At 39.3% G+C, this 14,015-nt stretch overlaps 1 protein-coding gene across 10 annotated transcripts in view; it reads left to right on the top strand.

Annotated features, from left to right (window-relative positions):
• Positions 1 to 14,015, top strand: part of LOC419335 — a 133,036-nt gene that overhangs the window by 60,524 nt on the left and 58,497 nt on the right. For all 10 annotated transcript variants that reach the window (XR_006931955.1, XR_006931957.1, XR_006931952.1 and 7 more), the window contains one exon: positions 7,245 to 7,289. The gene's annotated coding sequence lies outside the window, so the exon portion shown is untranslated. The remainder of the gene's footprint in view (positions 1 to 7,244; positions 7,290 to 14,015) is intronic.

The following is a 14,015-nucleotide window of genomic DNA, read 5'->3' as shown; positions in this document are numbered from 1 at the left end:
CTGTTTAAACCAGGGATGAGGCACTGGCAACACCTTGAAAGAGATATTCTGTTAATTGATAGACAGGAAACTACTGGGAAGCATTATCTCTTTTCCTGGGGAAGAGTCACTCAGTGTTCTACAGTGATGAGGGGCTGAGATGTGGAGTTTCGGGAGTTCTTCCTTTCCTGCTGTATTTCTCTCTGCATCTCATTTAATCCATCCAAGATGAGCCTCCTCAGTGCTGTCCTGTAAATTATTCTCTATAACAATCTAACTAAAAGTGGGAAGGGAGATCAAGAAGAAAATTAGTTACAGGAATTTGGTTGTAATGTAAGCATTATAGGCTTCCCCTGAAGTGTTAAATATGCACAAAAAAAATATATATCTGTAACAGTGTGGCATGTACTTTAATTGCCATCCTTTGGTATTACAGTATCAGCAAACAGAGTAATATTTGAAATATTAATAAGGGAGAAGTTGCCTGAATATGTTGCATTTATGTAATAAAGGGCTCTGTTTGATGTGGATTAATGCTCAAGTAAATGCTGTATATTATTTGTTTTTGTAAATACTTCCTTGCTCATTCTATGCACTGTTTTATGCAATTTTTAATGGAACCATCAAAAATATTTACAAATCTGCTTTGGAAATGGCAACTTTTGATGTCTTAATTTTCCCATGAAGTATGGTTGGCCTTCATTAGAATTCAGGATTTTAAGACTCTTTGATATAATCCTTCTATAATTTACATGGAGCTTAAAACTAATAGAAACTGCGATATATGGTCTCTCTGAGAACAAGCATTTTGTGCATTGTTTGTTGTGTTTTTTGAAATCCCAATGTCTGCTCAGCACAGGGGATGTTCTGCAGTAGAACCGCATCATGAAAAGTCAGTTTGATTATGTGCTGCAGATGTGCAGAACAGTTTGAAAGAAACTGTAGAAGAAACAATAAAGATTTCATAGGCTGCTAAAGCCTGGAGCTAAACTTTTACTTCTTACTTTCATGGACAAGATTTGTTTTTGGAATAGTGAAGACTGCAATATTACCGAATAACAGCAAAGTAGACTTCCAACTCTGGCTCAGCAACTGAAGTGAACCCATCCTTATGGGGGCTGCTAATTGCCTTCTGGGGAGCTGCAGTTCAGTGTCAAAGGGTCTGAGAAACCATTGCTCCCTGAGCTGTGAACTTGCCACTTCTATTGGGATTCTACCTAACGGAGGTAAAAAAAATCCCGCTATAGTTTTTTTAGGTAAATAATATTTTAGTTGATACAGTGTTAATTATTTCAGTTATACCATGGCTTGGTCCTGAAAATTGATAATAATTTTTGTGGAATACTAATTACCTCATCAGGTCATAACTACTGCATGAGTAGTTTGGAGTACCTGGCACTGCAGAATATTAGAGGTGAGCTGTGTTATCTCCTAGTTTTAAGCACAAAATGTAGAAGGTAGAAGCGTGAAAAACATCTCACTTAACCTCCTAGTACAGGCAACCTTTCGAGCTGCTAAATGAGGTTTTACCTAGACAACTCTCATTAATACTGAATCAGGAGTTTTTGTTATACTCAGTGTCTTCCCTCAGAACTACAGCCCTAATGAGCACAGGAGGTCTCAAGTGGATCGTTTGGTAGTCCCCAAAGGCTGCACAGATAGGCTGACCTAGAAATTTAAAGGCCAGAGAGGACTGGCAAGTCCAGTGTCTTTAACTTCCCTCTAGTACCGGTCATCAATAATAATAATAAAAAAGATTAAATGGTTTGTTTTAGAAACATCAGGTCATTCTGAAAGTAATGCCTCCTATTTATTTCCTTGGAAACTACAACAGTTACAAAGAGCACACTAATACTGTTTGATAGAGCAAATTCTCAGCTGCAAAATTTCATTTTTCAGCATTACTCATCACCATTAATTATGCATTTTTGACAGTGATGGACAAGAGCTTGCATGCTGTGTTCATCAACATCTGCACCAGTGGAGGTGACCCACTGTTTCACAGCTGCTATAATGGCATTGTTGTTAGGGAAATATTGCCCACACAGTCCATCTTTCATTGGCCTGAACAGGTGGAAGTCAGATGGTGCCAAATTCAGACTATACGGGGGGTGTGGTAGGAAAGTCCAGTCAAGATGGGCAGTGCGCTCCATGGTATTCAACTGGTATGCAGCCTGGCATTATCATGTTGCAAGAGAAAGGTTGCCTTCTCTGGCCCAGCTCTGGAAGTTTGAGCCTTCTTCTTATTCAGCATCTCAGTGCAGTGGTCAGATTTGATGATTTGTCTGGGTTCTGGGAAATCCAGAAGGACCTCCCCTTTCTTATGCCAACAGACAGTGCACATCAATTTGCTTTTGGAGCAGCTCTTATATAACGTGTCATATTTTTGGATATGTGGTGTGGCAAGGAGAGAAGGGATGAACCATCTTCTGACTGAACTGTAGGATATTTTCCCCCATATTTCTGGCAAAATAAGAACAAAAACGTTATTCCAGAGTAATCACATAAGTTAGGTCAACACAAAGCATTTCTTGTTCTGTTACTCTTGAAAAATTTATGAATACACAGAAGAACACCTATAATTTTGAAATGAGAAGTCAAAATGCTTCTGTAAGATGACAAAATGAAACATCCCCCTGAAAATTCATTTTCCTGTCAAGATGAGTTTTGCTGTATTCAAACAAGTGAGTGATTTTGATTGCACTAAGCCTGTGTTTTGTAAATATTTGTTAGTGCTATTTATACATTTTTTAATGATTATTCAGCCCATCTCCTCCAAGAAAATGCTTCCGTGCAGAATTACCTTCAAGGGTGTTTTTTAAAATGCATTCCCTATTTCTGAGTATCTGTTTATTTAAACTAAAATGCTTTGTTTCAGTAGTTGTTGTCCTGGCATGTTCCTTTGTTACTGATTTTCAGCATTGCAGTGTAAATAATCCTCATTCCGAGCCTTACTTCATATTTAAAAATAGATGGTTTTAAATGCATTCTTTTCCTTTCCACTTAATTCTTCCCTTATCAGGGCAGGGTCATTTCAGAACATGCTTAAACATGTCTGCTGTGCTTGTCAGTGGTGGCTGGTGGCAGACATGAGGTCATACTGGACAGCAAGTTACGTGGATGCAGCTGTGACAAACCAAAAATCTATAGATCGGTTGTCACTTCTAACCACTCCAAGGCAAAAGAGAGGGGAAAAAGTCTTTGTAGGGAAAGAATTATGGAGATTTTTCCTGCAAGATGGAAAGGGATCTGTACTCTGGACGTGCTGTATTTCTCACTGCTCAGCTAAGGGCTGCTAATCCTCCACCCAGTCCCGTGGGATGCACTGGTTTATCCCAAATCATGTGACTTTGATTAAAGGTAGAAGGGGGAATAGGCAGACTTATGAGAGCCTGCTGAGGGTCAGGAGTGGCCAGGAACTGCTCCCTGCAACCAGCTTAGGATCCACCTACCCTAGGGCTCTTCCTGGCACCTGTCTGATGTCCTCCTGGCTGTCACATCCCCTTCTTGAAACTAGAAAGCCAACACACAATGGCCACATCCTTGGTCCTGAGTCAGGGCAGCTGCTGCTTCTGTAGGGAGTTAAATCCTTCCTCCTCCCCTTCCTTGGCCAGTAGCTCTTGATACAAGTGCAGCACTGGCAAAAACAAACTGTGCAGTAGATTCATATTATGCATGCATATAAATTTCGTGTATACTTGAGCCTTCTCAAGAGAATGGTCTCAGACTCAATCTTTCATGCAGTTTTCCCCATTTTGTGAGATGCAGAATTACAAAAAGCATCACTCCGTGACCAGGCCCAGGGAATCATGACATGAATAATTACAAATATCATCTATGGTCTTGAGACAGTGAACACCATCCATTCTCGTGCAGATGAACAGAAGATGCAGAATTCAGCATCTCCCAGAACCGGCCTTGGCCCTGCAATGAATAATTGCTGTGAGCTCCAATAAGGCCGTTATTTCACCCAACTGCTGAACATTGCCAGCCTCAACATGCTGTCTGCCTTCTTTGAGGGGTAGGTATGGCAAGAGGTTAATCGCATCATATTTCATTGTCAGAAAATATTTCAGCAAGGCCTTTTCATAAGTAGGGTGTCAGTTAAAAGCAGATTACCAGACCATGAATTTTAAACAGTGAGACTTGTGGAAGGGTCAGGCTGTGTTCCACTCTCCAAACCATGCAATTAAGATCCTTTTTCCAATTAGTTTAGAAAATGGCTGCCTCTGAGCAAAAGAAATGTAGAGTAACAGTGAAACTTGGCTTTTGTGTGTGTGTGTGTGTGTATGTATGCAGCTCCAGATACTTTTCTTATCAAGTATTCCCCCCTCAGTACTGTGCTTTTGTTTCCTGAAGTGCATGAATAGCAAATATATGCTATACACATACATGCTCGTGTGTGTCCTGTACAGCTAGTGACAGAAGGCTTCCACTCTTTTATATACTGATGCTGCATTAAGTTATCAACCAAGATGATGTGGGGGGAGAATGAGGAAGAAAAGGACTTTTTTAAATCGTGAATTTGAAATACGACATTATGGGTAATTTATATGGAAGTACAAAAGTACTTATCAATACCAGTGGAGAACATGATACTGAAATCTAAGCTATCATGTTAGTTGTGCCTTATTTTACTCTTGAATGATTGATTTATTTATTTTCTACAGTTATTTTCCTTTTTTATGAGCCCATATTTGACTTTTTTCTTCCTCTCCCTTTTCCCCTTTTGGAGTTCAGGTTGCCTACTATGCTTTTTTAGTTGGAAACAGAACCATAGTGCCCAGGAGCAATTTAGAAATGTGGAAGCCTGAGGTTTCCTGGTTTTGCAGAAAATTAAAACTCCGGGGGTAGAAATTCTTCTAAAAATAAAATGTTAAAAATAATCAGAAAAACTGTGAACTGCTGGAATTGAATGGCAAATCAATTAATTTAATTTTTTATGAGGTTTGTTTGGGGCTTTTTTTTTTTTTTTTTTTTTTTGAAGATAGATTCTGATGTCATTGCAACCAGCAAATAGGCAGAATTAATGGAAATAAACTTGAATGGGATAGCAGCAGATATTTTATCTCACACTAGTGCTTATTTTATTTATTTTTAAACTATCAGTTGAACCGTTTCACTTTGTATTTGATCATCGACAATTTTATTATCCCCCATACACCCTTAATCACAATTCTCCTCTGCACTGCCATACTATCAGTAGCCTTCTGCACACACCAGCAGAGCTGACTACCCATGTCAGGATCTTCAGTGTAGTTTTAAGAAGAACATTTTGCCCTCAGGCTCCTAACAGCACATTGATTATACAGAAGCTGCTTCCCCTGGCAAACCCATATGTGCACTTTGTTTCATGCTATAACTGGGAAGTGCTTGCCTTCTACCAGCAGGCAGAAAGGGATGTAGGTATTACCTCCCCCATCTGCCCACAGCCCTAAAGGAAAGGTATAGTTCTTGGAGCACTGCAGTTTAGGAAGCTTCACAATTCCATTCTCTGGGCTGTGAAGACTTTTAGCTATAATGGAAACCTTTTAACTGTAATGATAGGGGGAAGGAAATCTCTCATTCACCAACCTGCCCATTGAAATCTGTGGGACAAAATGCCTTCAAGGCTGCCTACAGATATAGCTAATTAATTGCGCTGATTGGTGCCAGTCAGATATGGTTGTAATCAATTGAGACCTTATAAAGTGAAGGGGTTAGAAGGAAGACCTGGTCATGCAATTGGATCTCACCTGTGTTTAAAAATAAGCACAGGTTTTAAACATTGTTTAAAAATAGAAGCTCTCTTTGAGAGAATCCTTTCACCCTCCTTGCACAGTGCAGCGCAGTGCAGCGTGGGGTTTGTTAACTCTCTGTATGTTCAGCAAATACCATCTCCAGGCAAGAAAGGAGTTTCAGCATGCTCTTAAAGTTAGGTACCTGTCTAAAGTGATTTTTTGAATCAAGGGCTTATGTTGACGAATGAGGAATTGCTGAAAAATTGTGCAGGAATTGCTCTTTAGTTGATTTCCTTGTTTCTTTATTTCTTTCTTACGTTTTTACATTAACTTTGTTGTGACTGAGATTTATTTCTCAGATTTTCTACTAGTTTCAAGGACCTGAACTTCCATATTGGGTGAAGCAATAGTTCTGTAAACAAATTCCATTAGTACAATAATTATATTTAGAAATAATATATTCTATTATGATTATTTTTTTCACTCATGTTAAAGCTCTAAAAGTATCATTGTGGAGTTTACTGATGAAGTGTATTTTATTCTTGGTTGAACAATTTCAGGAGAAATGCATTGAGACAATTTGGAAAGAAATCATAGATGTGCTTTATAGCTGACTCATACTGATATCAAATGAATTCCATGACACATTGAATGTGGTACTCTTTAATCACAGGAAACTGCAAGGTTCTGCAGCTGCATAAATTAGGGACAATTAACTAAAAAAAAAAAAAATTACACGCATGCATCTCATTATTTTTAATTTGAAGTTTTATTTATGCTGGCACTGGTTTCTATCCCATACACCAGATGCCAGGTAAAAAATGGAAGGATTGAAATATTAGCTCTGGAGTCACGGTAGTGTTCTGCAAACAAGCAGGACAGGAAGAAGTATGTGTTTTGATGCTGACATCAAAGAGGGGAAAGGGCAGTTTTCCCCTGGAGATTTGTCCCCACTGTCTCCCAGTGAATGCACAAGCATGCAGACGTAAGCCAGCAGGTGATGCTTGTGGTGCACATCATAAAATCACTCTATCTCCCCCACCTTTCCTCACTTTGTGATCATCTATTCCGATGGCTTCTCCACACCCTGCAGTACTTCTGCTGGGAACGGCTCTGCAGCCATCTTGTACTCCGACATAGAAGCAAGGTTTGGCTCAGCAAGGCTCAGAGCAGCTGTGCAGTGCTGGTGACTTTGGCCAGACTGGGCCTGAGGTACAGACCCTGCCCTGTAGACCCAGAAGGGGACACCTCGTGCCTCCTGGGGGCCCACGCTGCTCCACATTTAGTAATGTGTTACATCTATAGAGCTTTCAACTCTGAAAAGCAGAGAATATGAAAACAACATTTTGTGCATTACTTGGTAGAGCTAGGTCTGCTTGCTTTAGCGTCTGGTATCTCAACAGTGTGGTTGAGTACGTGGTCTGCAAGAACCAAGTAAATAAAATAGGGCCAAACTGAGTAAAAATGTCCCACTGGCTCTCAGCAAGCCTGCGATGATCTAGCCAGATCTGTCTTGGTTTTATTTCTGTGAATTTCTTTCTGCAGGTCACTGGAGGGATGCCCAGAGTAAAAGACCTCCGAATCTGCTCTGTGAGTAACTTATAATGCTTACCGGGTCAAGCACTGTCTCTAAAATAGTTATCAGTTAGAACATGGTGCCCAGTAGGAAAACTGTTCCATAGTATTTTGAGTATTTATATCATTGTAGAGAATTGCTTTGCCATTATCTTGGAATTTTTTTAAGCTGCCAGAGGAAAAAAAAATTAATATGAAGATTCAAAACCATGTATCTTTGAGACATTAACACAAAAAAACCTGGCACATTTTAATTTAATTTTCTTTGTTTTTTAACCTACTTTTAAAAATTTTTGGAAGTCCTTTTGGGAAATCATATTTTGATCTGACAACACTGAACCATGCAGGATTTGTTAAAACTGTCACGGTTTTATGAATCATTTCTGTCTTCATACACCAGCACGTTAGCTAAAAATAGTTAACTGAACAACTTGTCAGCTGTCTGTTGGGTTTCCTCATCAATCTCAAAAACGAATAGAGCAATCACAGCCCAGCCAGGCTGTCCCAGACCCTGGTGCAGTGCAAGGTTACCTTCTCCAAACTCTCAATCTGAGGGCTTTCAGATAAGCAGTAAGTCAGTTTGCTGGGGTTCTTAATGCTTTAAGGTATGCATTGCAAATCCTCTCTTAGCTGAGCAATTTTTCAGGGAGTGTTTCTGAACTTCATATCTTAGCAGGAGTTCAGAAGGTACCTACATGAAAAAAAATTAATATAGGTGTCTTATTTTTCAAAATATCCTTGTATTCTAGTCCAGTAATCCTCCTTAGAACTGCCTATTGCTATACGTTATAGGATGCAAATGACATTGCAAAACTGAAAAGGAGTGGTCGTGAATTATTCAGAGCAACAGAAGCAGCAGCTGCTATTTGTATTAGTCTCTAAATAGAAGGGTGGAGAATTGTAGGCCTTCACTGACATTAGAGGGGAAGAGGAGGAGACTGTTGGAATAGATGGCTGCCCAATGTCTCAGAAGGTTCAAAATCTGGATGGCTGTGTTTAATTTGGTGATCCATACTGTTGGTCCCTTCTGTTAGAAACAAGAGCAACAAATCGGTGGTTGTGAAAGTCTGCTTCCTCCAACAGGTAGAGAAATATTCAGCCCATTTCAAGTGACAGAACAGATTCTGGTTTAAAAATAACCAAAGCCATCCAGGAAAACATCTTTATATCCATGAAACAGCTCTAGGGAGAGATGTACAACTGCTATACTATGATAAAATAGGTGAATTCTTTTTTTCTTCTTCTTTTTTCTGAAGTGCAAATATTTGGAGATAGGATGATTGGGCAATTCTCCTTCATTTTATGTACTTAGCAGTGTGTCTGATCTCTGCAGATCTGCTTTTTCCCCTTGTGATGGTGCCAATTTAACTCAAAATCAATACGGAAGTGGCATGGTAAAGTGGAGTGGGGAGCCTTCGTGACTTTTATTTACTATTTGAAAGACAAAATTCTGCAGATTAAGTATGAATTGAGAAAGGAAACAGGAATTAATAAAAGATGACGGCGGTAACTCGTGAGTTTATAACACGTGAGGTGCAGTAGGTTGTAGGCCTAATCCTATAGCATGGTGTTTCATTGTTAGATCACCACAGCACAAAGGCTATGCAAAAGTTTTCTTATCGCTTTTGCAAAGCCAACTGTATATTCAGAAGAAATTCTGACTCTGTATTTCCAATAGAGCATTATTTAAGCCATGATTCACTCTCTAATGTAGGGCGGAAAAAATTCTTTGGGTACAAAGAAATCAATACCAGCAAACAAAATGTTAAAGAGCTCAGCACTTACTTTGAAACTTTAGCACTATTTGCTCTCCTGGGATAAACCCCAAACTCTGATCGTGGCTGTTTTTCAGAGCAGATTTGTGTACATGTCTGAGTGTTTGGAGAGGCACACTGCTGATTACTGAACCAAACAAGACCAGGCAGTAGTTTTGTGATTCACCCCAGTGATGTGATATAAATACTGCGTATGAGCTTTTTGGTTTCATTTATAACGCTGCCACCCACTCGGTTGCCTTGCTGAGATTTGTTCCATTGCCTCCAATTCTGTGTTTATCAGCTCTTTAAGCTGAAACTAAAAAGCCCACACACAAAGTAGTTATTTTTGGAAGGAGATACTGATGGCTCTCTTTGTACAGAAACATCTTACTTTCTCCTCAGCTCATTTTATAAATTACTGCCTGCTCCGAACCGGACTGTTTATCACTCTCATCCTCAGCAGTGCTTGCTCAGCCCGTCAGTAGCTATGCTTTGCCTTCCCAATTTGTTTAGGCCAAGATTTAAGATAGACAGAGACCGCTCCTCTTATAAATCCTGATTTCATTAGTGATGAAGTGCCTGGCAAAAAGTCCCTGTGATGGATGATCTGTGCTCCATCTCCTGTGCAGCCTAACTAGGCCTCCAATGGCGTGATGAGTGTGGGATGGCCAGAGCCCACCGAAGTGTGATAATAAGAGCCATGGAGAAAGTGGTCCCTGCGAGGCCTCATTATGGGTATTTCTGGGGCTAAGTTACTGCTTCAGAGGGTGGAAAAGGCATCTTTACGGAGACTTTCCCAAAATAAAATGCATCATTTCTATTTGGATCTGTCTTTTGTTTCCCTTATAATAGTATCAGTGTAAGACTTGCTAATTGGTACATAACGCAGATTGTCATACCTTTTGGTTACGCTGTCGTTATTCTTACCATCAGTAAGAACGCAGCTGAACACTGAGGCATAGCTGTCTCCAATTAACTGATGAAAAATGACATCTGTGTAAATGTGCAGAGTAGAATTTTCCTCATCTGTCTGAATGTGGTATTTTTCCTTTCTTTCACAGATGAGCTAAAATTGAGAGACGGAATGAGTTTTAAAAACAAAACAAATCAAATAGTGACGCTTTTGTTTGCACTATGCAGATAGATGGGTTAGCGTGGCTTGTATTCCAGTCGGAGTGTGGAAGTGGGGAAGATAGATGTTATGTATCCTATTATCTGAAATGTAATAAAAATACTTCACAGAAAAGAGCTCCAACAGGATGAAAACATCTCAAAGTAAAATGAAACGTACATATGGCCTTTCCTTAGACTTTTTTCAGAAGTAGGAATGGTTTTATAACCGACTTCTGACAGTTTAAATTATCTACATATACTGTTAAAAATGTGCATATACCAGTATTTATACAAAGTAAGTTTATAGTATGTGCATTTATATAAGATCAAGTACTTATTGTCAGTGGCTCTGGCTAATCTTAGGTATCATTTGCACAAATCCTGAGTAGAATCAGTTGAATTCAATGGTCAGATATTTTTAATGGCCTTCAATCGAAGTAAAAATCAAACCCTTAAGACAAAATCTGGCCACATGACAAGAGCCACGAGAGCTGTAGTATCAAAAACAGGAGGTCTGAAAGTGCAATTAATGCATCTCCAGCCATATGTACCAGCATGGTGGGAGATTTCCAGGACTGAAGTGTGGGATATGTCAGGCATGTATGACCTCTATAAATAAAAAACAGATACCAGTAAGCATTTAAACATAAACATTTATAAGTGCATTTTCAGTCTGTCCTAACTCATGGTAAAGATATCCTGAACACTCAAGAGGAATTTTGTTCTGTTTTCTTTCACATTTACAAATAAAATGGGCTAAATAGAAGCCATGTGAATTTGCAGCTAAAATACCATCTGCTTATGTGAGAAAAAAATTGCCTAGTCACATGGACTTGGGTTAAGATGATACATTTAATTATCAGAAAGTAAAAGAGCAAACCGTGTATAGAAACAGCAAAATTCAGCAGTACTCAATATTTAATTTCATGCTATTTCCTTAAAGTTCAGTAGGTTCTGTGGATCTCTACAAAATTCAACACATCATTTAGAGCAAAGCTTTTGAGGTCTTGCATTTATCAAGCACAACAAAATATCATTTATCACACACCCCATTGTGGCTGCTATTGGATATACATTGGATACTTTCCTGTAATGTCATCATTCCTACTTTCCTCAGTGGCTTCCTACACTGCCAAATGAGCTGTTCTGTGTTTTACCTTCATTGTATCCTTTACAAAATTGCCTGCTGAAAGAACTGCTCAATCTTAAGGAGATATTTAGTAATAAAGAAGCCTCATATTAAACCAGGTAAGAAATCTCTGCAGGTAAAAGCCGCCTCTTTCATAAACTAAACTGTATGCTAAATTGGCAGCAGAGGTCCTATATTTTGCTAGGTTTGCACAAGAATAAAGTCATGCAAATAATATACTGCAGAGCCCTAAATGAGCCTGTAGCTGGCTCCTTTTCCTATCACCTTCCCCAGCTTTCCAGTGCCTCTGTAAACATCCACCTGTATTCTGTACAGGTTTTAATTGTTCCAGAAATCTCTTTCACACTATGACTATATATTTGGGAGAAATTTCCCATTGCAGTTGCAGTATCAATGATCAAACTATAATTGGGTGTGATCCTATGCTCCCAGTAATTGTGTCTCCATGAGCTTGAAGGTGGACAAAACTTCTATTAGGCCCCTAGGGACTCAGGCATCAACTCAGTCTTTCTAACTGAAGAAGATGAAAAGGTTGAGGCAGCAGGATACTCTTCAGTATACTGCTCAGCGGGAGCAATACTGCCTTTGAAGAGATATACTTAATGTGTTCTATTTACATGAAGGCCTTAGTCTCTGTTGGCAGTGTGTGGTACCAGCATCCGCTTTAGAGGTGGCAGAAGGAATTTTTCCCAGATGGCTGAACACGGTTAGATAATTTCTGTGATCTTTTCTGCTCCACCCATCCTTTCCAAAGTGGATGCACACATTAGAGAGAAATTCTTGTTCTGCTCTCAGCTGTTCCTCAAAAGCTGTCATGGTGCCTGAAATCTGCTGGGCAGCGTGCACCCTCACAGGTGTGTTACTTCAGGAACACCTCTAAACTCCACCTTAACTTGCACCTGCAGTCTGCTTTTGGCTAAGATCCTACATTGCTCTGGAAAAAGAAAGAACTTCTCCTCTTCATGTCATTTCTTTCACTTCTGTTGAAATCTTCACTTTCTGTTTGAAATCAGATGCAACAGAGGCTCCTTGTCCTGGCACTCCACAGAGGAGGTGGCAAGGAAATGTATGTGCTAGATGGTGCTTTAAGATACTAAAACAGCACACATCTTGGTGCATTTTGATTGTTTTGCATGCTATTAGGAGAGCGCAGTAAAGGAGTTGCTGATAGTACACAATGTCCTCCTTCTCTTCATGAGAAAGTATTATTTTTATTTATGGTAAATAATATTTGATCTACATGTTACTTCAGCTAAACCTGTTAGAGTAAGCTGTGCTCATCCAGGCAGATCTCACTGCAGAGCAAAATCACTTTAGAAATTTCACAGCTCTGAAACATTCCTGGAAAGCGGAACTGTATATTCTTATTGCCAGTTCAAATGGGTGCAAATAGATCCCATCAATCTCTGATTTTCTTTAATAATTCATGAAATTCTGTGAATCGGGAGGTAATTGGTTCTCACAGACAAGCCTCTGAGCATTCTTCTAGCATTCAGGAGTTCCATGGATTTATGCCCACGCATATAACAGTTAGTGCCTTTAAACAGGGACATTAAAAAATTTCCACTTACATACAAATGACCTTTTAAACAGCACCTCTGATTGATTTGCACTTGGTAAAATAACATCCCCTTACTTCCTGGTATTTAATTTTCCTGACAGAGCAGTCTCTCCCAGGTTTTCCCAGGGGATTGAGAGCAAGCTATTCTCAGGATTATTGTGTATCAAATTGCCATCATTTCTAATGAAGTAGTAAATTAGAGGTGCTGAGTGGATAACAGTTAATTTGGATATTCCTAGCTGACTTGAATGCTTGTCAGTCATTCTCATACCTCTATTTGGATCTGAAATAGAGGAGGCGTTGAGCAAAGAGAAATTAAATTAGATTTTTGTTTGTTTGTTTTTGTACTGGTTTAGAAACTTAAATACACTGGAATCGAATGTGTTCTTGTGCTTCTGAAAACATGTACATGGAATTGTGTATCTTACTGGAAATCCAGGACAAATTAAACCCCTCCTAATTCTCTTTTGAGAATGGTATCAGGTTGTTATATTGTGTGATAGTTCTGATAGATGGGTGGTTTGTCTCCTTATTCATTATTGTGCAAAATTGATGGTAGCAACTATCAGAAAAAATCAGGAAAAAAAAAAGAGGAGGAAAAAAAACAGAAAAAAAAAAACCCAAACCCTCACTTACGCATTAAAAAACCCCAGAGGCATAAAACACCCTGGAGAAAACTTGAAATAAATGTAATTAAAATGACCTTTTCCCCTTTAAAAATTAATTTCCAGTGAAGCACAACCTATTGAAGTAGTTCTATTACAGAACGGTCTTCTTCATAAATCCTGTATTACCAGTTCAGTGATTTAATCAATAAGACTGTCTTAACAAAAATGCTAATCCTTCATTTGGGTAAAGCAAGGCACAGAGGTGTTGAGTGGAACTCCCAGGCTGACATTGTGACACCTGAGTCCTGCATCAGACCACTCTCCCCCAGCCAAAACCTGCATGCCACCCAAACACGTGCTCTGTTCCTCTTCTGTGCCTCAACTTGTGAGCAGTGATGTAGCTGCTGGATGAAGGAGCACTTCATGGGAACTAATCTTTGCATAATGGCTGGGGTTGGAGAGAGCAGCTGTATTTCATATCTACTGTTTTTCATGAGTTATTCACAATGGTGTCAAATACGATTGCTAATAGAACCTGAGGCATGCTGTTAG

Source organism: Gallus gallus, chromosome 20, assembly GCF_016699485.2.
Source record: "Gallus gallus isolate bGalGal1 chromosome 20, bGalGal1.mat.broiler.GRCg7b, whole genome shotgun sequence".
Classification (NCBI taxonomy): domain Eukaryota; kingdom Metazoa; phylum Chordata; class Aves; order Galliformes; family Phasianidae; genus Gallus; species Gallus gallus.
The sequence above is the reverse complement of the archived record's forward strand: the minus strand, read 5'-3'. Positions and strand labels throughout refer to the sequence as shown.